The 26,492-nt window shown below is 38.6% G+C and overlaps 1 long non-coding RNA gene across 7 annotated transcripts in view; it reads right to left on the reverse strand.

Moving 5' to 3' along the window:
• Positions 1 to 26,492, reverse strand: part of LOC123616261 (uncharacterized) — a 556,494-nt gene that overhangs the window by 359,272 nt on the left and 170,730 nt on the right. For all 7 annotated transcript variants that reach the window (XR_012506409.1, XR_012506412.1, XR_012506411.1 and 4 more), the window contains exon 3: positions 20,853 to 20,964. This is a non-coding gene — a long non-coding RNA (uncharacterized LOC123616261). The remainder of the gene's footprint in view (positions 1 to 20,852; positions 20,965 to 26,492) is intronic.

A 26,492-nucleotide genomic window follows, 5' to 3' on the forward strand; every position in this document is an offset into this window, starting at 1 on the left:
AGGTTAAAACTCTTGCTCAGTTCAGGTGCAGATCATGTGACCAAGACCAATCTGCACATCATATTCTCTGGCCACAGTGACTGGTTCACAGGATTGTCATGTGATCCAATGAGAACAATAAGAACCAATGAGACCTTTGCTGAAAGTACTGAGACATCATTGGGCATCTGTTCCCTGGTACTTGAACCAAAGAGAGTAGAAGATAGGGAGCTACTGTCATCTCCTTGCAACTGCATGGAGCCTGTAAATGATGCAAACTCAATACAAAGAGAAAAACTAAATAATGATGACAGTGTTTGAACCCTGAATTCAGAAATGGTGACAGCAAAATTTCAGCCTAGACCTTTTATGTTTTTAAGCCAATAACTTTCCTTTTTCTGACTGTCAATTTGTGTTGGGTTTTCTCTGACATACAGCAAAAAATTTCAAAATGATGCAGAAACATACCCTGATTGACAAGCTCAATATATCATTAACACATTTGGAAACAGTAGCAAAAATTTAGAGTATGATAATATTTTTTAAAGCATCATTTTGGCAGCTTCTTAGAAATTTAAATGTACACTTGTTATGTGTCCCAGTGGTGGTAGGCAAAACAATGGCCCCCCCAAAGATATCCACAACTAAATCCCCAGAATCTGAGTATATCACCTTATCTGGTAAAAGGGGCTTTGAAGGGAATGTGAGGCTGTGATTAAGTTAAAGATCTTGAAATGAGGATAGAAGCCTGGATTATCAAAGTGGGACCAATGCAATCATAAGGGAGGTAAGGACAGAGTCACACAAGGAGATGTGACCACAGAAGTCAGAATGATACAGGGCCATTGGCCAAGGAAGATGGTTGGCTTCTAGACGCTGCAACAGGCAAGGAAGTGGATTCTTTCCTAGAGCCTCCAGAAGAAACACAGCCCTGCCAACCCAGTTTAGACTTCTGCCCTCCAGAACTGTAAGAGAATACATTTATGTCATTATGTGGCTTTAAGTGACTAAATTTGTAGTAATTAGTTACAGCAGCAACAGAAATCTAATAACCTAGCCATCCCACTTCTAGACATTTTACCCAAGAGAAATTAAAACTGATTCACAAAAACCTGTAAGCAAATGTTTATGGCAGGTTTAGTCATAACTGCAAATACTGAAAACATCCTAAATGATCTTCAACTGGTGAATGGATACATAAACTGAGTAGTATTCAACTCAATGGAATATTATTCATCAAAAAATAAGAATAAATTACTGATGCATGAAACCAATAGGTGAACCACAAATGTATCATGTTAAGGGAAAGAAGCTGGAGTCAAAATGTTACACACTTCACAACTATGTTTATATGACATTTTGGAAAAGGCAAAACTACACGGACAGAAAACGGATCAGTGAATGCCAGTGATGGGGGCAGAGAAAGAGCTGATTACCAAGGGAGAGCACAAGGAAATTTTAGAGGTGAAGGAACAATTCGGTATCTAGATCATGGTGGTAGTTTTTATAACTTTGCATTCGTCAAAACTCATAGATCTGGACATCGAAAAGAATAAACTTTATTGCATGCAAGATACAAAGATAAATAAATTAGTTGGCAGTTCAAAAAAAAAAAAAAAAGCATCTGTATGAGAGCAAGTTTAAGACACCAGCACAAAAACATCTGCTATAAGAGCTGCTTTTTCTGTGTTAGTCTCAACCACATTCAGTCAGGCTTTTCACGTCCAACCTCCTTTTCCTTCAGCTATCATTTCCACAGTACCTAAACAATAGTATAAAAATGTGCCAAACTAAAAATTCAGTGTCAAGAGGCAAGTCCCTGAAGGACCCAATGTCTCCAGAAACTCAGTCAACAACAGCTCACTGTTCCTTTAAAAACACAATGCTTAACCACACTCTGACCCTTCGCTGTTGCCTGAGTTTTTGTTCCTATTATTTCCTTATTAATTTTTTAAAAGCAGGCATTTCCACAGTTACATTGGGTTGAAAACCAAAAATGTATATATATAGCTTTTTGGTTTTAAGATCTCACATCCTTGACCCCATGCACATCACTAGAGAAAAACACTGGCTCTATCTTTAAAAAGAGAAACAGGGAGTAAAGAAGAGCAGTGTGATGGAAATGAATACAGTAAAAAGTAGGGGGCAGCAGGGGGCATATTCCTAGGAAAAGCAGATGGATGCGTGGAGTGTTAGCGGGTGACCTCAAGCGTAAGGAGGGCAGACTCCCTCCTTCATCACCCAACTTCGTCTCATATTATTCCAGGAGAGTACAGTGCCTCATATCCCTCGTGGTACAGGGTCACAGCTAGCCAAAAACAGAGGTAGAAATGAGAAACAAGGGGGAACAGAGCCATTTTTCCAGGATATCAGAAATTGAGTTCAGCATTTCTATTACACCTTAGCGGGAACAAGAGGAGATACACCAGGCTTGACATTTTTTCATGAGTTCCCACTTCCTAGTGCCTGGAAATGTTTCCATATTACTCATGTCACAAGCCAAGGAAGTAAAGGCACGGTCTGTCTTAATTCTGATACCACATGATAAAGACTCTGAAGTCCATCAGATCTTTAGAGAATCCCAAGTTGCTCTAAGAGTAATCCAAATTTGGGCCATCTCAAGGTACACGGGAGTTAAAGTTACGCCTCTACCATTTTGCTAATTCTTGGCTCAAAAATCCAAAACAGGGTCCCTTTTTAAAATGGGTGATCTTGAAATCTCCAAACAGAACTCACTTTCCACTTGTAAAGTTTCATAAACAATATATTACTTCTTCTTCCTCCGGCCCCATCAGTCCCTGTCCTTTCACTCTAGGAAAACAAATTCACAAATAAACAAAAAACTCATCTTCCAGGATTTCTTTGCTAATTCATACACGCCATAGGTACTTTACTCCACATCTAGACAGTTTTATAGACAACAGTTACTCATTTTTATGGTGATCTGGGAGACTGTAGGTCATGGAACTGAAATTTCTAAGTTAATTCTTTCATTAAACAATTAGAAAAATCATGTCTGTGCTGTTCCAAGGGAACAAAGAAACCTAAAGGGATACACAAATTATAGCAAATCTTATTCTTTCAAGCAGAAATAAATTTGAGTATTATTTTAACTTCTTGAGAAGAGAATGTCGGGGAGGAAAAGCTGTAGCCTTACTCTCTTGTGTTCACTGACTAGAGACCTGTGAATTAGACTAAGAAAAGACAGATTAACAAGAGAAAAGACACACAATTTTTATTAATGTATTACATGCACAGGAGTCCCCAGAAAAGAAGTGAAACTCAAAGAAGTGGCCAGACTCAGTAGCTTATGTACCATTCTAACAAGGGAAAGGGGGTTAGGGCTTACCTGGATGACAAATTGTGGGGAAGTGGCTAGAAAATATGTGGGGGGAACTAATGAAAGATGGGGTTATTTTAGTAAAGTTTGTTTATGCATACACATCTCAGTGCTGGCTGGCTGTCTCGTGATGAGTGGCAGTCCTCTTTTTGGTATAGAGGAAGAACCCCTTCACAAAGGGAAACTTACGCCCTGCTTTTATACAGAAAAGGGGAGGGCAGAGAACTCTCCCTGCATCTGTTGACTATCAATTACCTTCAGCACAAAATAATCCTTACGCCAAAGTGGCCTATTTGGGATGGCATATCCTGACCCCCTTCAAAGTATGCTATACAAATAGAAAACATAATACATTATTTTTCTAAAAACAAGGTCATCACCAGGAACCTCAATCCATGACAGTATGGACTAGCTCTGACTGCTTATTTCATTTTCCTAGAAACCATGTTGAAGAACAAAAAAATATACGATTGCAAGTCTTATAGTCCAGAGTGGCATTCTGGAACTTCTTGTGGCTTCGTGACCCTGATCATTTTTCTTAACTCCTCTGAGGCTAGTGTTTTAATCTGAAAAGCAGAGCGATATTTTCCTCCAAGGAATGCTAACTAAGACTATATAGGTAATGCTTACATTAAAAAAAAAAAACAAAAAAACTGATGACCAGAGAACATGATGTGGTGATTGACTAGGTCTTGGTCACATGATCCAGTTCTGGGCTGGGCCTATTAAAAAATTTAGCAGACTATCAATAAAAGCAGAAAGCATTATTAGAAGCTTTCAGATGCTTCTGAGGTATTCAGAACTATTTATGTTTATACCAAATGGCTCTAGAATTTTCTTCTTGTTTTGCTTGGGTGTCTTTTAATGATTTTCTATTTCCTCTCTCATGGCCCAGGTATCAGCTGCCTGTGTGTTGCTTTGTAGGTGCTTGTGGTAGATCATATTCTTTGTCTCAAGTCTTCACTAGAGGATATGCACACGTGGCCGTGGCACAGACTCACGGTGGGGAAAGTACCTCCCCCACTGTAACTCTCAGTGTGACCACACGGGCTGCTCTGACTAATGGGGTATTAGCAGAATTCTGCAAGCAGAGGTTTGAAATGTCCTAGGGCAGCTCAATATGCTCACTTGTACTCTGAAAAGGAAAAGATTCAGGCAGCCACCGGTCCAATGAGGACAAGATATAAGAGGAGCAAGCCTTTATCCAACCAGCAGCCTGGAGCCAAACCCAGCTTAGGTCAGCTAAACCCAAACCAACATGCAGATGGTTAAGTTAAAAACAAATGATTCTATTTAGAAACCACTGGGTCTGGGGTTAACAAGAGCGATAGCTAAGTAACACAGTGCCCTCAAATCTTTAGGTTTTATCTCATTGACTAATTATAAGTTCTCAAGAACTATAAATTCTCACTACTATCAACACAGAAGTCTCTGCCAGGCTCCCCACATTGTACTTATCCCCATACCACCTTCTTTTTTTGATGATTCTAATTGCTAAGAGATTTTAAACACACGCAAACATGTTAGATTTGTGTGAAGAGTAAGGATTAAACAGGTCATAAGAGAGAGTCTGAAGCAGCGTTGTCCAGTAATGATATGATGTGAGTCAAATACGGAATTTTACATTTTCTACTAGCCACTTTAAAAATTAAAACCATGGAAATCAATTTTAATAATTTATTTAACCCAACAGACCCCAAACGTTGTCATTTCAACATATAATTAATATAAAACTTTAATGAGATATTTTACAGGTAGTTTTCCAATAGTCAGTCTTCAAAACAGCATGTATTTTACACAGTGACTCACCCAGACTGGCCACGTTCACGTACTCAGTAGTCAGGCATGGCAAGTGACTGACATATTACACAGCACATGTCTGAAGAGCCTTTTGTACAGTGCTTCTCTGACTACTGCAGTCACTCAAAGCCTCTTCTCTTTTTTTTTTCCTTTTTCTTTTTTTGGCTTATTTCTGGATAGTTGGCTGATCTCTCTACGAATAGAGGTGGCCTTGCACTTGGCAGCTTTCTGTATTCTAACCTCAAACTTGCATTCATCTATTATTTTATCCATGTTTTAATTTTCACTAATTCTTTAGTTTTTCCAAAAAACAATTACCATATTATGGTTGGTAGTATGTGCTTTGTTCAACATTATGTGAAATAAAATGGAAAATGAACAGTATGTATTTGCTTCCTACACTTTACTAATACTATACCTTTAACCTAAAATATCTTTCCTCCCCTTCCCCACCTACCCCAATCAACTACTTCCTCCTTCAGTTTAACTGTCACTTCATCTCTAGAGTCTTTTTTGGCTTTCCCATATTCCGTCACCCTCCCTAGTTTTTTTCATTTGTTTCTATGTCCTCAAGAAGACTGTAAACTCCTCAAGGAAATAACTACTTCAATTCCTTTTGTATTCAAACAGCCTGAAGCATCCTATCAAGAGTGGGGTTCTTCAGGCAAATGGAGGCTAAATATTATTTGTGGACTGATGCTGAGTGGCCATTGCTATACGGTCCCCAGTGTGGAAGTCCATGGAAGCAACCGTTTTCCAGCCCTGGTAAATTCTCAATTCAGCTCAAAACACTGTCAGTAAAAGACCACCTGCCCCTGCGTCCACGGCCCCAGAATTCTCCTGTGGGTGACACCTTAGTTTTCCTGCTTCTGGAGACTCACCATGTGCTGACCGGGAGCACAAGTGGAAGTCAGGCTCAAAAAGTTGCATAATATAAATGATTTTAACGTTCCACTTTAGTTTAATTTCAGAAGTTTCAGAACCTCATTTATTTCAGATTATTTTTAATATTTTAGCTCAAAGATTAATAGTGTGTTTTTATCCTCTCTTTCATTTCTTGATATTGTTTTCTCTAACCAGCCTGCGTTGGCTAAAACTCTAATTAGAGAATAAAAGCATGAGTAAATTATTTTCAATATGGCTAAGACCAGACTATCTTCATAATAAAGTTCCTTTTGTTAATGAATTTAAAATAATCTCAATAATGGTTTTTCTATTGAAACTGATAACACAGCACCATTGGAATTACAATGATTTCATATTTTTTGTACAAAGGAGAAAATTAATTTTTGATAATGATTTACACTTTCTCCAGATTTAGCATAGATCTATGCATAATTTTTAACAGCCAGGTCCTCTGTTGAACATAATCTTACAGCAGAAAATATCTAAACGATGGAGGTTGTGGTATGAACATCTACAGTGTAAGAGAGCCACTCCACGTGCTCGTAAAATAAAAACTATGAGCTTGACAACAACAACAACAACAACAACAACAACAACAAAAACCAGGATGAATCTATCAGAAATCAACCAGCAGATCCACAAAAAAACAAAGTAGGTGAGAAAGTAAACGAGGATGCTAGGATTTGTTTTTACCTTTTATTCATTGGCCTAATTTGCATACATTTTTCACTGAAATCGTTTTTACTCTATCTCTTGCAAGACGATTTTCATATCTTAGACTTACAGTTCCAGGAAGGAAGAAATTTAGAGGCCACAAGAAATTAAATAACACTGAAAGGCCAACACATTTTTGGCCTATTTTCAAGATTCTGTTTCGCATTTATTTATACCTACCTTCATTTTTCTAGTTTTCATACACTCTCACACACACACACACACACACACACACACACATACACATAGAGAGACAGAGAGAACATTATATATAAGTCAGTATGATAGTTTTATAAAGGTCAGATATTCAGATATGGGTTTTTACCTTCATATATTATTACAGTAAGAGAAATAAGAACGGTTGATAAATAATGTTAATACATATATTTTTAAAGGTTAGATATAAATGAGGCTTTTCCATGTCTTCAGAGGAAAACAAAGTATTATCTACTGGAAGCACAGGGGAAAGAGGTGAAGAATTCTTGAAATGAAGAATCAGGGTCAAGTTCAAAGGTGGAAGTAGTGTTCATTCTAGTGACAAGCATTTAGAGGTCCAGAAACAAAGGTGATGGAAAGAGAAGGGAAAATACTCCTAGCTTAGAAAAATGCAACAGAGAGAAGCAAGAGATATTTAATGGGAAAAAAGTTGTAACTTCATTTATTTGCTACTCATAGGTCAGTTCATTCTCTAAAATACTGGAGGTAATTCAGATAAACACACATGAAATGAATCAAACAAGAATTAGAAGATTGATTCATTTAAAAATAAAAGTTTACTGAGCACCTCACTTGTGCCAGGCTAATAGGAAAAAAAAACTCTGCCTTTATGGAGTTTATAATCTAGTGTGAGAGACTCACAATAAAGAAAAATAAATACATAAACAAATAAATCTGTAGTGCTATGGAGAAATATAAAGCAGGAAAAAAGAGAAAGAAAATTACTAGTGAAGAGGATCAGAATACGCTACCCCCAAACACAGCACTTGCGTATATAGATTATTTTGAGTTGAAGGCAACTGAGAATCAAGAGATACAGAAAGATGCCTTCCTGGAGCTTCCCTTATCTGACTAAAAGCAGAGAAACGAGGATTGCCATAAACCCTTCCTCCCAGGAAAGCTTTATGGCCGTGAAGAAGACGGAAAGCTGGCACTGAGACGGATCTACACAAACAAACCCTACCAAAATGACCCTTAGCGTCCATCTGTTTCCCCTACATACTTAGCTTCCCAGTTTGCCACCCTTGGAGGCCCTGAAACCCTTTTCCCTTGTCTTGTCACATTTCCACAATTTATTTCCTCTTTGTTAAAAATGGTAATATAAGCTCTCAGTCCTAGTTGTTTTTCTAGGTAGACCACCATGTCAAGTAAAAAATTAGCATCAAATAAAGCTCAAATCCCTTTTCTCCTCTTAATCCGTCTTTTGTCAGTCTAATTTGCATGGCCCCAGCTGGAGAATGGAGGAGAGCTGAGGAAACTTTTTTCTCTTCCCTACACCAGGGTAAGGTGAGACAAGCTCTTTTAGATATATTGGTCAAACAGTGCTTTTCTGAAGAGGCAATTTTTGAGCAGAGACTTGAACAAAGTAAGGAAACACCTTTGAGTATATCATGGAGTCACAATGGTTAAGCTTCTTATATGGTGGCTTGGGGCTTACAGAATGTTCCCGAGGAAGAAACTGCAAAACCTCTTAAGAATCAGCTTCAAAAGACACAAAATTTCACTTCCACCTCATTCTAGTAGACAAGTAAGTCATGAAGACCAGTCTAGATTCAAGGAGAGGAGATTAAGGAGGACTACAAATTCTTCCTAGAAGCCTTAATCCTTCAGAGTTGTGCAAAAGTTTCTAGTTAGGTGACACATCGTTCCCTAAAGCAATGGTCTACACCAGAGGTCAGCAAACTATGCCTAAGCAAAATAAAGCCAGCAGGCCTAATCCACCCCACTGACTGTTTCTGTAAAGAAAGGTATGTTGGAACACAAAAATACCCATTCATTTGCATATTGCCTGTCTATGGCTTTTTTTCAGCCTTAAGGGCAGAGCTAAATAATTGCAACAGACTTCATGGCCTGCAAAAATGAAAACGTTTACTCTCTGTCCCCTTACAGAAACAGTTTGCTGAGCCTGGGTCTACATGAAAGCAATCATGCCATTTCTCAATCATTCCACACAGATCTCTAGCAATTTTATTTTCAGTCTTGGCCACAGGTCCCTAGAAATAATTAACTATGCTTTGTATTAAACCAATTTTAAAGAAGATTTTCAAAATGTAAACTGATATCCACACAGAAAGATGTGCCTCCATAAGGATAGCTACATTGAAGCAAATTGCATCACACCCAAAATTCACTGAGGCAGAACTGGGGAAAACAGGTCCTCTTCACATCACCCAGAGAACTGGGCATAACCTCCTCAAAGTTTTTGGTTTGTCACTTAAAATTAATGAGGTGAAAAATATTTCAAATTTTAAAGAGCATAAAAAACATCTCTTCTGCAGACTGGATATTAAGCCCACCAGGAAAGCTGGGACTTCTACACTCCCTCTAACAACATCCCAGGGAGGAAACTTAGGTCGTTTCAAGGTATTTGCCAGCTGGAAAACAATGTGACCACTGGCTAATCTAAAATCTTAGACAGTGGCAGTGTTTGGCATGATGTCTCTTGGGCTTGCTTGCCCGTACCTGGCAAATCACCCTCACCCAGAGTCAAGAGCATAGCACATATTACACTGGTCCCCAAAAGTGGAGGTGTCTACTGACTTTGGGGTTCAAGTTAAATGCACGTAGGGAAGGGCTTGCAGTGGAATCAGCCAAGTGGGCAGTCTTAAGACTATCTCTGAGAAAAGTGGAGTCACGTAAAGAGTACAACCCTAATGGACTGTACTAACAGGCATGGATTTTATAACAGGCATATTAGGACTGAACAGTGCACAGTGTCAAAAGAAATATTCTCATAGAACAAGTATGCTATTTCTCCACATAAAATCATTATTGATGTTGGAAGGCTTCTCACGTACATCTTCTCACAATTTAAGATTAAATCTTGGTGGGGGGGTTAATAGAGCTTCCCCTATTTGGGATGAGCTCCCCCCCAACCCACTACATCCATCCTTGCCAGTCATTATACACAAATCAACTACACCCAAAACAGCAACTACAAAAATCTAATGTAAGTTGTTTTTAAAAGTTTGCAGTAGGTATTTTTTAAGATGCACTAGATAAAAATAAAAATTACATAATAAAGTACAAATTTTTACTAACATTGACAAAAAAAATAAGTAGCAAAGCCTTTTAAAATAATAAATATTTTTAAATATAAAGCATGAATATAAAAAAAAGACCTTCACAGAAATTAAATATATTTAGTATAACATAGATTATAAAATTCAAAGTCAGGACAATATAAATTCATAAAAATAAATCTAGACTTCAAAGTAAGAAATTAGGAATAAAAGAGGTTTTGAATTATAAATAATAAAATGAACTGCTAATACAAATGATAAAGGGTAAAACTGGGGAAAAAAACAAAGAAGCTAATGAGAGTTAATAGGATAAAGTATTAGGGACAAAAATTAGAAGATAAATACAATTTTCAGAAACTAGAGGAAGACACTATTTGCAGGAAACTTGAAAAGTTAGCAAAGTCCTGAAATGAGCTAAGAATAGCAGAAAAAGAACAATTAATAGAGCACGCATCAGTTTGTTGACGGTCCTTAAGCCCAGGACTATGAAACAGAATTCTTTATTAAAAATAAAAATAAATACCCTAAAAACCTCCGACCTGGAAACACACAAGTTGTGGGACTCCTCGATAAAACAGAAACATCGGCATGCCCTCTGCAGAACTCTCCAGGGCCTGAGAGGCTGGGAGGAGGACCACAGTGAGATGCCCTTTCCTCCTGCCTGTCATGGAGAGGGGCGCCCGCCCAAGCCCCAGCTCAGCCCCCGCGTGCTCTGTGTGGTGAGCAGCTCAACTTGCTAGTAAGGAATGCATTAAAGGTAAACAGTGGGAAATCAGGCCAGACACACAGGATAAGAAAGACTATAAAAACCATTCAATGCCACTCTAGGTCAGTGTTTTCCAAACCTGAGTATTTGATAAAAACATAGAGGTTTCATCCTGGAGATTCTAATTTAATAAATATGGGCAGGGGGAGGGGATGGGAGAGTAAATGCTCTGTGATTGTCACTTATGACCTTCTTCAAACAGGCTCCAACCCTCTTAACACATCACACATACACACACATACACACCATGATAATTACAGTATTTATCCAAGTTTAGCAAATAATGATCTATGATCTTAAGGCAACTGAGACATTTCTATATCCAGGTGTCAGACTCTAAAACACAGGTAATGAGAAAAACGCTTTGAACAATAGCAGGTCAGAGTTACACAAACCCAGCAAAAGCTGCAGCCAAGTCAGAGGGATGCTGGACACCTGTTGCTTTCATTTGAAATTCAACTGTTTGTAACACATTTGCTACTGCCAAGAACCACCAAATTAAGAGGAAGCCATGAACATCCATGTCACTGGTGGCTTTTAAGTACCAGAATGTCGCCAAAATAAACAGCAAGCCTACTCTGCTATTTATATTTCTCAGGGGAATCAAATGTATACACTCTAAGTCATACCGACTTCTGGCAAGACGCTGAAAGGATAAAAATTAAGATGAGTCAAGGTCTTTCCTTCTCAACTGCTGAAGAGCACAGTGCTGTGCATATATCACTGGCAGACCTAGGATATGATGGTGTTTGTACAGCACACTGAAAAAACTGAAGGGGATTTAAGAACCTCTGCATGGATATAGCAAAAAAATCATTATGTTTTCTTTATATCAAATAATTTGAAAATAAAAATAAAACAGAGTTTCAAATGTAGTATTTGTGATGAGCAGGGGACGCACATTGCAGTCCCTCCTCGCGGAAAGGATTTAGACACCTGCAGCCGTCAGCTCCTTCAGGGATCGCCTCACCTTGCCCAAGAACACACAGGCCATGGGGCGTCCCACATCTAGTCACCAATCAAGGCAAGAGCATGAGGCCTCATCTTCATTGACCCATCAGGGAACAACTCTGTGGGGCCTTGAAGTCTCCAGAGGTGCCTGGGGGGAAGGGGGACCTTGGCCCAGACTTCGAACTCATCACAATACAATCTCCTCTGCCCAATCCTGTCCCAACTTCCCTCCATGGTTGTGGGTCCTAATAAATACCATGCCCCTCAAAACCCCATTTCAGTGACTGTTTCTGAGGAACCAAACTTGCAAGAGTATTCAAAATTGAGCTGTATGAAACTTCCAGTCTTTTCAAACTGCTTAACTTAATTAAACACTTGAGTTTGATTTCCTTATTTCACATTTTTGATTTCACTTTTTCTATCATGATTTTTGCTTGAAATGGCTACTTATAGTTATTTATCAGGTTTTTAATAATGAGCCCTTTCTATTCTTGTGGATGCCCATCCAAGAGAAACCTCATTCAAACACACCAAAAATAAATTTTAAACCAAATTTTACAGCCACCCCAAAATTTGCAATGGTAATCTATTTTTAAAGAGTATTTTTTCTTTCATTGGTACAAGTAATGTCGACTTAGGTTGTGAAATATTTTGTAGCCTATCAAATCATTCTTCCTAAGTAACTGAAAATAATGAGGAAGCTCTTATTTGTAGACAGCACACATATCGTTAGCGCTGTCATCACGCAGCTCAGTTCTGCGTCACTGAAAGTAAACAGCAGCTGCACCAAGGACGGAAGCAATGCATGTGAAATCGGAGGTTCAGGGCTGCCTCTGATGATGACCCCACCCCGACCTGCTGCACGCTCTTTAGGCTCACGGAACACAAACCCTTTCAGCCACTCACGTGTGGCACGTGAGACAGCTGCTCAGTGAGACCACCCCTTCTTAGCGCCGGTCAGGGTACCCAGCTAGAACAGCAAGTGCCCAGTTTTGCCCACCACTCTTGCTACCTGTGTTGATTACCGGACTGATGATCAGCCCTCCTCGCTCAGGCAGTCCCCTGCTAGCCCTGGATGAGGCTGCTCATGGCTAAGTTCCCAGAAAAACACAAGACACCCAGTTAAATTTGAATTGTAGATAAAGAACAAATCTTTTTTTTTTTTTTTTTTTTTTTTTGGAAAAACCGTGTCCCAAATATTGCATGGAACTTGCTGGTATTAAAAATATGTATTTTTTTTATTAAATTCAAATTTAACTGCGTGTCATGTCTTATTATTTGCTAAACCTGGCAACCCTACTTGAAATCCTGAAGGCTCCGGTCATCCCAGGCCCACCCCGGGATGCACTAAGGAGATCAATATCTCTTCAAACACCTGTAACTCATTTTCTCTGGGTATCTTTTGGGAAATGCTGTGGCGGGATTTGATATTGTCGATTCCTTCAGTTTGCCTTCAGAGACTCTTCTTTGCCTTTCATGACAAATCATCTTCTTTTTAACTTCAAATATCTGACTAGTCATTGTTTGGATTCTAACTTTTTCCCTCACTGTCTAAATCAGAGGTTAGTCAATGTTTTCTGTAAAACTGTAAAGAGTAGATAGGAAATATTTTAGGCACTGAGGGCCACACGGTGTCTGTCACAGCTACTGGACTCTGTCCTGCAATGCAAATGCAGCACTGGTAATATGTAAATGCATGAGCATGGCTGTGTTTCAACAAAACTTTATTTACAAAAAAGGTAGTAGGGCAAATGTGACCCACGGGCTGTAGTGTGTCAGTCCCTGCTCTAAATGCCATGTACCTGGATCTGTCCTTGTCTCTTCTATGTTCCCTCTCTTGTCAATCTCATCCAATTAATGACTCACCTACCACTTATATTTCAGATGCCAAAATATGCATCTCAAACTCCGACTTCCCTCCCAGTCTATAGTCTTATATTCCAAAAGCATGTAAGACAATTTTTCCTGAATGTCCTATACAGACTTCGATTAATCAAGTCCAGCTTCCCTCTGACACAATCTCCTGTTCCTCCTCCATGTTCTATATTTTGCCAATGGAACTTTTATCCCTATGGCTAACCCAGCTCAAAACTCTCACAGCAGTTTGCTTTCTCCCTTCCCCCAGCTGCTCAAGTTCATCCAGTTGACAAGTTCTGTAAAGCCAATACATTAACACCATACTTGTGTCTCCTCTCCTTTCCTGCCACCAAGGGGAAGCTTTCTGTACCTCTGTCCCAGCCATATGCAATATCATCCAAATGGCTGCTAGGTGCCAACCTTGGTCTTTTCCAATCAAATTTTCCCAATACGATCAGATTCCCTTTCCTGAGAATAGCTCTGATTTTTCTTTCTTCCTCAAAATCTTTTGAAGCCCTCCTAAAGCTTTTGCTTTAAAGTCCAGGTTCTTTCGCCCGACATCAAAGACCCTCTGCTGTGAGCCAGCCTCACACTAATGATTCAACTGTTTAACTCTGTGCACCGAGAACTGTAGTCAAAGAGAACTATGTGCAATTTTCTAGCCACCAAATACTTCCTTAAATATTTGCTTAATTTTCCCACACTTTGGTATTCCCAACCCAGGGTCACCTAACTCCTGCCCACACTGGAGGACCCAGTTCAAACGATGTCTTCTCCAAAAAGCCATCCCTAACCTTCCAGCTAAAGAAATATTTCCATGTTCAGAACTCCTAACTACAGACAGAGTATGCCCCTCTTACAGCTATTATCATTTTTTACCTTGTATCACACTTAGTTCTTGCCCTGTCTTCTCTCATACACTGCTAGAAACCTAGAAATAGATTTTCTGAATCTTCTTTCTTTTCCTCCAGGCATTCAGCTAAAAAACTTCCAACCGTCCTCATTTTAGATGTAAAATACATACTTGAAAAATGAATAAGAAACAGAAGATTAGTGTTCTGTACACAAAAGAAAGACCTTATGAATGTAAGTGCGTGTGTACGTGTCTGTGTATATGTGGAGAGCAAGAGAGAAAAACTCTGAGGATCAGTGGGGTTTTTTTTAATAGTAGTTAATTTAATTTTAATCCATTCTTTTTGGCACCTTCCCTTCTGTTCATCATGTGGGAGAGGAGAGGAGCATGAGATAAACATTATTTTAAATTTGAATTAGTCATCTGAAAATCACTCATAAAATACAACAACCTTACATCCTGCTGGTGCCAAGGATTGTGCTGTCTTGTTTTGTCTGTATGTTTGCTTAGGGTTTGTTTGCCTTGTTTTATTTGTTTTGAAGAATATAGTCTGTTTAAGATTATATAGAAATGGGTAAAAAAATTAATTTTTGAGGGTTTTGTTTTAATTGAAGTACAGTCAGTTACAACGTGTCAATCTATGGTGCATAGCCAATGTCCCAGTCATGCATATACATGCATATATTAGTTTACATTTTTTTCCATTAGAGCTTCTTACAAGATATTGAACATAGTTCCCCGTGCTATACAGAAGAAACTCTTTTTAAATCTGTTTTTATATATAGTGGCTAACATTTGTAAATCTCAAACTCCCAAACAGCTATGATTTATCGTTTTCCATGTGCCAAGCACTGTGCTAAGTGATTGATGTGCTTCATCTTCCCAAATCCTTTCGAGAGTCCCCGGAGGTAGATGCTCTTCCTCCTTTACAGACAAGGAAACAGGCCCAGAAAGGTTCAAACAGCTATAAAGAGTAGGAATTCAACCCAGACCTGTCTAATTCAACAGCCTGTATTCTTATTTACTAAGACATTCTGTCTCTCACATTAAAAATAACTATTAACCTGAAAGTAAGGACTGAAGACTATTAGTTGGTGTGGGCTTTTGACTGCATGTGTATTAAGAAATGGAAAGTTGAGGCCGAGTAGTGGTCAGGGCCAGATCAGGAACTAGAAACCATACAGGCTATCTTAGCAAAGAGAATTTAATATGAGGAATTTGGGCTAGGAATAAAGTTGTAACTAGACAACTAAAAGAATAAGAAGAGAACCCCAATGTATCAAAGAGGTGGCTACTGAAGGAAGCACCTCCTCCCTAGGGCCCAGGAGAAGCAAAAGGGAGCTGAAAGCACTGAAACTTACAACCCTGAAAGCACAGCCTCGTCGAGCCAACACTCAGACTCTGAAAAGGGCTTCCTGTGTAGCAGGTGTTGGAAAAAACAACTGCAAATGGATCAGCTGCATCTACAGGATGAACTGCTGCTGCCAGGGAGAAGCAGCACTGTTGGGGAGATGCTCAGAGAACAGGAAGCAGACAGGAAGGAGCAAATTCCTCTTCATCCAGGCCCTCTAGTGCCCCCTATTGACAGAGCCTATATTGTAGCCTCTGGCAAAACAGAAACCTGGTTTGTGGAGTACCAGCCCCAGCAAAACAAAAATATAAAGCACGGAAGGGTGGGTTTTCAAATGAGAGGCAATAACTTATGTGGCAAAGGAGGAATACACAAGAAGAGGAATCTACTGAAATGTGGCACTGGTGAGCTTGAAAATGAAATCAAACAAGCCAAGGTAAGAAATATGGGCCAGATCTCCCACTTACTAAAAATAAAATTATAAAGACTTGTAGGTGGGGACCTGAAGGCCACTAAAAGAAAAAAGATACAGATTTCTTGACTTTAAAAATCAAGTAACAGCTCAAGAAAGTTCCAGCAAGACAAATTACCTGTGATCTTGAGGACAAAAAAAAAAAGCAAAATTATCATAATTGGTAAAGTGTTGTTAATTCAGATCCCTAGGAACTCTAAAATGCCATTGTTTCACACTAGAGGTCACCCCGGGTAAGAAAATATAATTATACCATCCTTTATTGTCCCCCTGTAGCTGTTACAATATTAGAGAGCTGCTCCTTATTGCAAGGAGATTGGATTTTTATGAGACTGACATGCTAAGCAGCTTTCTAGTCAAGTAAAATACTGCATAAAACAGGCTTCACTTTCTTACTTTGGTGAGAAGCAGATGTATTGACTGTATAGTACAGGAGACAGTATTCATTACATGCAATCACTGACCTATTTCCAAGGTACCAACTTTAATCAGAAGTAAGTCAACACTGTTACCAAGAAACAATACTTTGTATACAACATAGAGACTGATATTAGATTTTTTTTTTTAAATTGGGGAGAATACTGCCTTATGTCAGCAGAAAGCAAGTATATTACCTGAAACAATTAAACCAAATATTTTAACAAACTCATTAATTTTGGAGTTTATTGCATTAAGGTATTTACAGCTTAGGTAAGGTAAGGTATTTACAACTGGGATGTCTTATCATTTTATTGAAAAATATAATGATTCAAGGACATTTCCTAGAAATAACATTTGTTAAATTTCTTCATGGTGGGGGATTCTCTTCAAGTACAGAATTCTAATTTTTTAAAATCATTTGAGTACCCTAAAAATAAGCTGATCATTCTTTAACAAGATCATACATTGATATAATATGGGTTACTTTTACTGTATTTCCATGTCAATGCTCCTTTAGTATTTGTGCTCCCAGCCTTTAACACCCACTAACTCTCTTTTTAGTTGCTATAGTTTTGTTGTTTGTTTGCTGTTCCCTGCCAATATTCTGGTCTTCCACATTCTTCACTGAAAATAGCAACATTTGATCTTTTTCTTTGTATCTTACTCCAGTTGTCATCAATAACCAACCAGGTTGTTTAAATCACCCAAGAGCCTCACCTCTCAAGTCCTTGACCGCCTCACCCACTGTGGTCTTTTCTTGTACCCCAATTCAGCTGCCAACTCACACACAGTCACATCCTTTTCATCAAATAAACACACCACCTTCAAAACCTCTACCACCACTGGTTATCTTTCCTTCTTAATGATTGATAGAGAGAGGGGGGAAGAGAGATAGATAGATATGCATATATGTATTATACTGTATTATATTATTACATATACTCCCATTTTACTATTCGTTAGCTTCACTACTACATCCAATCCACTGACATTTCACTTTTTCACAAGCCCTCACCTCTCATACGTACTGCCCTCCATACCCTGTTGAGAACCTATGGTTTGTCATTATAATCACCCTCTTGCTACCTACTCAACTCTCTTGCCTCACTTGGCGTCTGTTATGTTCCTCTGCATAAATGCTAACGATGGTTAAACCCAACTATCTCTCTGCTCAATGCTTTCTCCATAAAGTTGAATGGTACCAGGGGAAAAAAACAGAACCATGTTGTCAGGTATAAATTTGAAAATCATAACCAGTGTTAGAATGGAAATCATAACCAGATAGTTGAAAGGTCTCTAAACAAGCCAAACATACTTCCAGGATATATTCATTCACCTACTTACCAAAATGGAATTCTAACATCGTTTCTCTCCTCCAGGACCATTATTCCCCCAAGACTCATATACACACATACATCAATTAATGATGTCGCCTCATATTTGGTGAGAAAATGAAACAACTAAAAAGAAACTGCTTTATCTTACCTCACTAATCTGCCACCGTCTCCCTCCCTGGATCTGTTCCCACAGTTTCTGGCTGTCCCCCCACTACAGTGGATGAAGTGTGCCTTTCTTACCTAGCCCTCCACTTATGCTCCAGCCCCCATACCTTTTCTGCTTCTCATAGTATCCATTCATTTCCTAGTAATCAATTTCTCCTTCTTTACCAAATCATTCCATCAATGTATACCCATTCTTCATTATGTCCCAATGACATCTATTCCTATTGACCCCGTACAACCTCCATCGAACCTGTGATCCACCTCAGTTTCTAGAGTACTTTCTGCTCCACTGCATGGCAAAAAAAACTGAACGGCTTATTTACAAGCCGTGGCATTTCTTCTTAAGCCATTACCTTTCCCCTACAGTTGATTCTTCTTGTCAAGGTTATTGGAAATCATCACCAAGTCCACCATGCTTCCAAATTTACTTGGCACTTTTCTATTTCCTCATCTTACTCCAATTCTTGGCAAGATTAGATACTGTTGACCATTCAATACTCCTTAAAACACACCCTTAGTTTTTGTCACTCCACGTTCTTCTGTTGTTCTTCCTTATACACTAATTACTTCCCCCCCTCTTTCTTCCTGTCCTCTCCCTTCAAACTTGAGAAGATGAATTGTTCCAGGGTTCCTCCAGGGCCCCACCATTCTCCATCTCCAGTGTTTCCTTTGACCAGCCTATATATATTCCCATGGTTTTAAATACCATCCATGGAAGACCATCAGATTGTACCTCCATCATACCTCTCCACTGAGCTCTGAACTCTAAGCTGTAATTAACTGTAATTCTATGATTGACATTTCCAGGTGAATATCTGATCATCTTATCAAGCCTAAAATGGCCAAACAGAACCCTGATTTCCTCGATTTTATCCCCAACGTGTGCCTTTGCATTCCCCACTACCAATATCGCCACCAGCCACCCACTGCTCAGATACAACATTTAGCATCATTTTGATTCCTCTCTTCCCCATTTCCGTCCTTCCCCACATGCAATCCCTTAAAAAGTTACATCAGATTCAGCTCCAAAATCGACTTTAAATCCATCCACTCTTTTTTTCTCTCTCCTGCACCAGCCACTTTCAGTTGCAATCATTAACACCTGTGTGACTGCCCAGGCCTCCTGCAAGAGAGACCATTTCCACAGCTATGGAAGCTTTGTTTCCACAAAAAATCTGAACTTTCTTTTTAAAACATAAATCCTCCCATTTAGCACAAGATACCTCCCCACAAGACACACACACAAGATATCATTTATTTCCCTTTGCACTTAGAATAAAATCTAAAGTCCTTACCACCACCTACAAAAGCCAATATGACATGACCCAGTTCCACCTTTCCAGCCTCAGGACCCACTACTCTCTCCCTAGCTTATTATACAACAGCACCAATAGCTCTGTTTTCACTCCTCAAATTTACAAAACTCTCTCTGCCTCAAGGCCTCTGCGTTTGCTCTCACTCCTGCAGGGAAGACTCTGCTCCCAGATCTCTGTGTGGCTGGTTCTGAATCACAGCTCAAATTCCATCTCCACAGAGGCCCCAGCTGTCTGCAACGTGTCACCTGCTTTAATTTCTTCATGGCATCGATCACTCTCTGATGCTCTCTTGTCCATCTTTTATGTTGTTTACCTGCTTTTTTCATCTGTCAGCTCTCTCTAGGCCAGGGACCTCGTGTATCTTTTTCATCATTATATTTGGAACCTAGACTATCTAGAGCATAGTAGACACTAAATAACTATATGCAGAAAGAAGGAAGGAAGGGAGGAAGGGAGGGAGGGATGGGGGAAGAAAGAGGGGAAATAAATAGGGTTTGATGATTTTCTTATGAAGGTAATGATACAACTACTTGTACAGTTTCTCTAACATCTCTTTCTAATCCTCTCAGCTAAATTTCAACTCTGCAAGTTTATGCCTAAAAAGTACAGGGTACAGCTTAGCTCAGAGGCATGGCTCTGTTAAGTAAAACTAATCTGACAGGATCAGACCACTGGGGTTTGGTCATTCACATTCTGGATGGCTGGAAATGATAATGTGCCAAACCTCCTTGGGTACTCAGTGAACCACACTCTCCACCATGTCCCTACACACTCCAGGCAATTACCCATCTGGTTTGCTGGGCTCACCCAGCCGTATTTGAAGGAGGTTTTTCAGCTGAAAGTGAATGGTGTGTGTCTGACCTGAAAGGCAGCCTCCGGCAGTCACTGCATCCCAAGTCTACTTTCATCTGCAGCCACTCTCTCCAGACAGGAGTCAGAATCCTCCCCCAAAGCAGGACAGTTGGAGACAGAGGAGGAAAAGGGAAGCCCAAGGCAGGAGTCGGGAGACCTGGGTTCTGTCTCGAACTCACTGTGGGACTAGATACAATCTCAGAACTACTCCAGGTTTCTGTTTCTCCAGCTGCAAACTGTGGGGTTCACACTAGGTAACCTCTAGGAATTTCTTCCAGCTCTAACATTCCAGACTTCTAAACCACAAAGTGGTAAGCATTTGCTGGGTTGCAAATTCTCCAACCCAACAAGCCAATCTGCAACGTGGGATGAGCGGTGATACATTACTGGTAGCTGGGTTTCTTATATTTGCCCAGAACCTCATAATTACAAGGTTACCATCACCACACCCTTTTGACATAGATGGGTGACAAATTCTAATTACCCTGCCTTGCTGGAGGTGGAAGGAAGACACAGAATGATTAAGTGACTCACCCTCTGTTTACCAAAAGCAGCGGTCTGGTGGAGACTAGAAATTCATGAACTTGCAAGGCCACAGGAGTTCTGCTGGAGCATACAGATGCTTTGTTTTGCTTGTTTTTTCATTCTGAAATAGATGAAAAACACTGAGGATTGCATTCTTCTTTCTGAACGATTCACTGCTGTTAGTGCTAATGCAATTGGATAAAAGAGAGAAAGTTCTATTTACTTCAACAAACAACCTAAGAAAATCCTGTGTGGGCAGGCAGTGAGGTATACGGGGGGAGTGTGGACTTTGAAATAAGAGATACTCATCTTTGTTTTGTGAGCAAAGAATATTCTAGGTATTAAGAAAGCACAAAAAGGATAAAGATGTATAAGACTCAATTCCACTCATGGCTCTGCAAGATACTTCACTCTCTGAGTCTCGGTTTTCTCATCTGTAAAATGTGATTGGCAGAACTGGCCCACAATTTTCTTGCAAGGATGATATGGAGGAGAAATGACAGTTACTCCCACTGTGGTTCCTCAATTTATTAGCAATTTTCCTTCCTCCCTTAAGAGGAAACAAACCTACCCACACACTGTACCATCATCCCAATGAAGAACAACCAAGAGCTACTAGAGCAGGTGGTCCACCGTCCATAGGGTTATAGGATCCCTTGGGATCCCTATTTCCAGCCTCACTAATGGCGTGCTGTGTCATAAAAATGAACAACTGTCCCTGTGACTCCACCCATAACAGTGGGGCTAACCAAACTGTCCCAGGGAATATTCTAGAAGGAAGGGTCTTCCAATTAACAATTAAGAAAGGGATCTGTGAATGGCTTATAAGCTCTTGGACATAAAATGCAGACTCGGTGCTATGATTTTTGGTGAGCAGTCTTTCATGTCACACCCAAATGTCTCTAGTTGTCTGAATAAACACTTCAGTCCCCTGTCCATCAGCTGGTCCCTGTCATGCCACCAGCAAGGTCAACTGTAGACTTGAGGATAAGAACAGAGACAAAAAGGAGGGAAGGAAGGCAGTTTGCTAAAAAGGCGAACATCTTATCTCAGCTTGTTTCCTTTTCTTTCCCCTCAGAGATTTGGAGAATAACAGTTTCCAATATCAGGCTTCTGTCTTTAACCAACATTGTTAAAAATAAGGGACTTAAAATGACATACAAGAGAGGTCTACACTGAGGTGGTCTGTGTCCTTTTGGCAATGTAGAAGGGGCTTTGGATGCTGAGATGGGAGAAGAGCTTTCAGGGCTGCCTCCACTACCAGTGGGCTGCGTGATGATCTGTATGACAGTGAACTCCCACAATGACTGAGACTCAGTTTCCCTGCCTCTGTATAAGTCGGGTAAGAATAAATTGTCCCCAAAATGCTTACAGCATGAAAGTCCTATGAATTCTGGAATAATGGACATAGACGCTAACACACAATATCCATACATGCCTTATGTTCACAGTGGGGGGCCAGTAGGTCCAAGGATTCACACTATCTTCGTGGCTTCTGACAAGGCATTGTTCATTTTTTCTCAGAAGTAGGAATAACTTTATCCCCATGGAAGAAATATAAATATAAGTAAGGACAATGTACTCCAAATATCTGAATCACTAACAAGTTTTCCAGGTATTTTAGATTAAAAAAAATCCAAGGACCACATTTTGAGAAACTCTGGTCTAGATGTGCATATCCCAAACTTAACCAAGAAGAAAACAAAAGGCAAGAAAAGACATTTATAATATTTGAAAGAAACCAGTAATAAAAGTACCACTTACACGTGATTATTATCAAAAAGTAGAGGGAAATGTTCAAAAATACAGATTCCAGGGCCCTACTCCTTATCTACTAAATCAGAACTGTGTGAAGGGAGTACAAATGGCCAAGACACAGGTCTATTTGCAAAGCCCCTAAGGCGGTGCTGCTGACTGCCCAGGTTTGGGAAAACCACTGGTAAAAAGCAAAGCCTCAGCAGCCAGGTCTGGCAAGCATGTCAGGCCCTCTCCTCAGTGCCCAGCAGAAGTAATCTCTCCTCTCACTCGTGAACATCTGTGATAATCATCGTGGAGAGCGGGCTTGTTTGTTAATGGAAGGAAGAAAAGCTATTTACCTAGTTTGCAAGCCAAGAGACAGCTTAATTAATGTCAGAGCAGATACAATTTCTCCTCTCCTGGCCCTAGGAACACACAGGGATGACGAGAGGATTTTTAATTAATGTTTGAAAAGCATTCTGAGATCCCTGGATGAGAGGCTGCGGAGAAGGGCACAACATGATTATTGTTGTTATTAATAGTAGTTGTATTAATAGAAATAATGAAGTTCTTCAAAGTGATTTTTTTTTTTTTTGAGGATCTATGACATCCATTGCCAGTGTATTTCTGTGGCAAGAATTTTTGGAGAGAACTAAAGAAAAAGGGAAAAAGATATAAGGAAAAGTAAAAATGCTTTTTTCCCATTCTTTTTCTTACCTATCAGAACTGGATAACATTTTGAGGTTCCAATAAAAGAACTCTGTGAAAAATCCTTCATATACCTTTCCAAGGTAAGTTAAAATACAACTATTAACTCTATGTTGCCAAACAAAACAAAACATAAATACAAAACAGAAACAGACTCATAGACATAGAATACAAACTTGTGGTTGCCAAGGGGGTGAGGGGTGGGAAGGGACAGACTGGGATTTCAAAATATAGAACAGATAAACAAGATTGTACTGTGTAGCACAGGGAAATATATACGAGATCTTGTGGTAGCTCACAGCGAAAAAAAATGTGATAATAAATATATGTATGTTCATGTATAACTGAAAGATTGTGCTCTACACTGGAATTTGACACAACATTGTAGGATGACTATAACTCAATTTAAAGAAAGTTAAAAAAAATTCTATGTTGCCAGTGAAAGATGCTGGACAAACATAGTTATGAAGGAAAAGAACTTAGGGTTGGGAAATAGATGTTTTAAATTTTCAGCTTATCATTTGCTATTTACTGACTCACCATTTACTAATTATTTAACCTTGAGAAAGTCACATTGTCTAAGTGTCTTTATTGGTAAAACTGGGAGATAATGAAATATATTCTACCCAGCTCACAGACTAGTGAACATGAATGGAAATGACAAATGTGGGAAAATTTTATGTCTGTAAGTTATACAGATGTTATTGATGATGATGATGATGATGGTGATGATAATGATGACAATGATTTCACCAAAAATCAAACTGCAAGATGAAGAAATGAATGTACATTCATTATGATGGATTTTTTAATATATTTTTTATGTTATGAAGTAAAATTATAGTACAAGGCTTACAATAAAAAGCAGCTTTAGGAAGCTTAGAAATTAAAGAGATCTTCAAGGTTCACAATGAAAAGCAGCTGGCCCCTGCCCATCCTTTCCACTCCAGTCCTTATTCCAAGAGATGCTCCTTTTCAATTCTTCAGCTGTTTCTTTTGATGTTTATCTTTATACTGCTAATTAAAATGTTGAGCTGTTACATCTTGCTTTGCACATATTTTAGACATTATTCATTTCCTATCATAAAAGTTACAGTAACTTTCTTATACTACTACCCTCACTTTACCCCCTCCTTTCTATGGATATAGTTAGACTGACTTTTGCTGAAATTGATATTTACTATTTACATCATTACTACTGCATAAAAATTATTTATTGCTAAGCCAACTAGCATACTGTTATTACATCTCTCTTACGCAACTCTTTGTTTTTCTTGGGGTTATTAATTGCCTAACATTTTAATTTACTTAATTTCTATCTATTTCACCCTGGTTATTTCCATATATCCTTCCAGAGCTTTTAACCTCCTCTTAATACTGCTATATTTTCCACATTGTCAAATGTATCAGATAATATAGTATTTCTTTTTTTTTTAAATAGATATTTCCCACCTGAGCTCCCCAGTCTTGGCATTGTAATTGAACAACAGCATGGTAGGACCATGAAAATAGTAATAAATCCTTGGACCTATGGGCCCCCAGCAATGTGAATATAAGGCATATGTGGATTTGGTGCATTAGCTCCTATGTATTTATTCCAGTATTCGTAAGACTTCAGATCTAGTAAGCACATTGAGATTAATTATTCCTATCATATTTATCACACAGAGGTAGGGAAACTGAGTCACAGAGACTACACTCTCTGGTAGTGGAATCAGACCTGAGGGCACATCTCTCAGCTTTAGTTTTGCTAAAAATGACTGCTATCATTTGTACTGTAAATGACAAGCATATAAAAAAGCTGCCACCAAGAATACTATACCTAGCAAAGCTGTCCTTCAGAAATGAAGGAGAAATAAAGATATTTCCAGACCCACCCCTCCAAAAAAAGCGAAAGGAGTTCATTACCACTAGACCTGCCTTACAAGAAATGCTAAAAGGAGTTCTTTAAGTTGAAATGAAAGAATACTAAGAAACAATATAAAAATATATAAAAGTATAAAACTCATTGGTAAATGTAAATTTATAGTGAAATTCAGTAATAGTAGGGAACTGCAGTACCCCACTTTCAACATTGGAAAGATCAACCAGACAGAAAACCATAAGGAAATATTGCACTTAAACTGTACTTTATACCAAATGGACCAGACTTATACAGAACATTTCATCTAACAGAACCAGAATACACATTCTTCTCAAACTCATATGGAACATTCTCCAGAACAGATCATATGTTGGGACACAAAGAAAGCCTTAATACATTTAAGAAGATTGAAATCAAGTATCCTTTCTGACCACAATGATATGAAATTACAAATCAATAGTAGGAAAAAACCTGAAAATTTCACAAATATATAGTTATTAAACAACACCCTCCTGAACAACAAACGAATCAAAGAAGAAATAAAAAGTGGTATCAGAAAGTATCTTGAACAAATTAAAATTAAAACATAATATACCAAAATGTATGAAATGCAACAAAACCAGTTCTAAGAGGAAAGTTATTAGATATTTAGCAATAAATATCTAAACTAAGAAGAAAGATGTCAAATAAATAATTTTACACCTCAAGGAATGTTTTAAAACAGACAAAATTAAGCCCAAAGTTGGCAGAAGTAAGGAAATAAGAAATATTAGAGCAAAAATAAATGAAATAGAGACTAGAAAAATACTAGGAAATATTAATAAAACTGAGTTTTTTTAAAAGATTAAGTAAAATTGACAAAAATTTAGCTAGACTCAATCAAGAAAAAAACAGAAAGTATTCAAATAAACCAAATTATAAATGAAAGAGAAGACATTACAACTGACACCACAGAAATACAAAAGATTAAAAGAAGTTTCTCTGAACAATTGTACACCAACAAATTGGATAACTTGGAAGAAAATTAATAAATGTCTAGAAACATACAAGACAGAGTAAATCTTAAGTGTTCTCATAACAAAAGGAAATGGTAATTATGTTAGGTGACAGGTGTTAATTAACCTTGTTGTGGTAATTATTTTGCAATATATATGTATCAAGTTATCATGCCATACATCTCAAACTTACATAATGTCTATTATATCTCAATAAAGCTGGGGAATATTTATTATATCTAAGACAATGTGGTACTTATATAAGTATAGACATATATAGCAATGGAATAGACTTGAGAGTACAGAAATAATTCTTTACCTTTTTGGCAGGGGTTTCAGGTCAAT

The sequence above is a fragment of the Camelus bactrianus genome, chromosome 4 (assembly GCF_048773025.1).
Source record: "Camelus bactrianus isolate YW-2024 breed Bactrian camel chromosome 4, ASM4877302v1, whole genome shotgun sequence".
NCBI classification, from domain to species: domain Eukaryota; kingdom Metazoa; phylum Chordata; class Mammalia; order Artiodactyla; family Camelidae; genus Camelus; species Camelus bactrianus.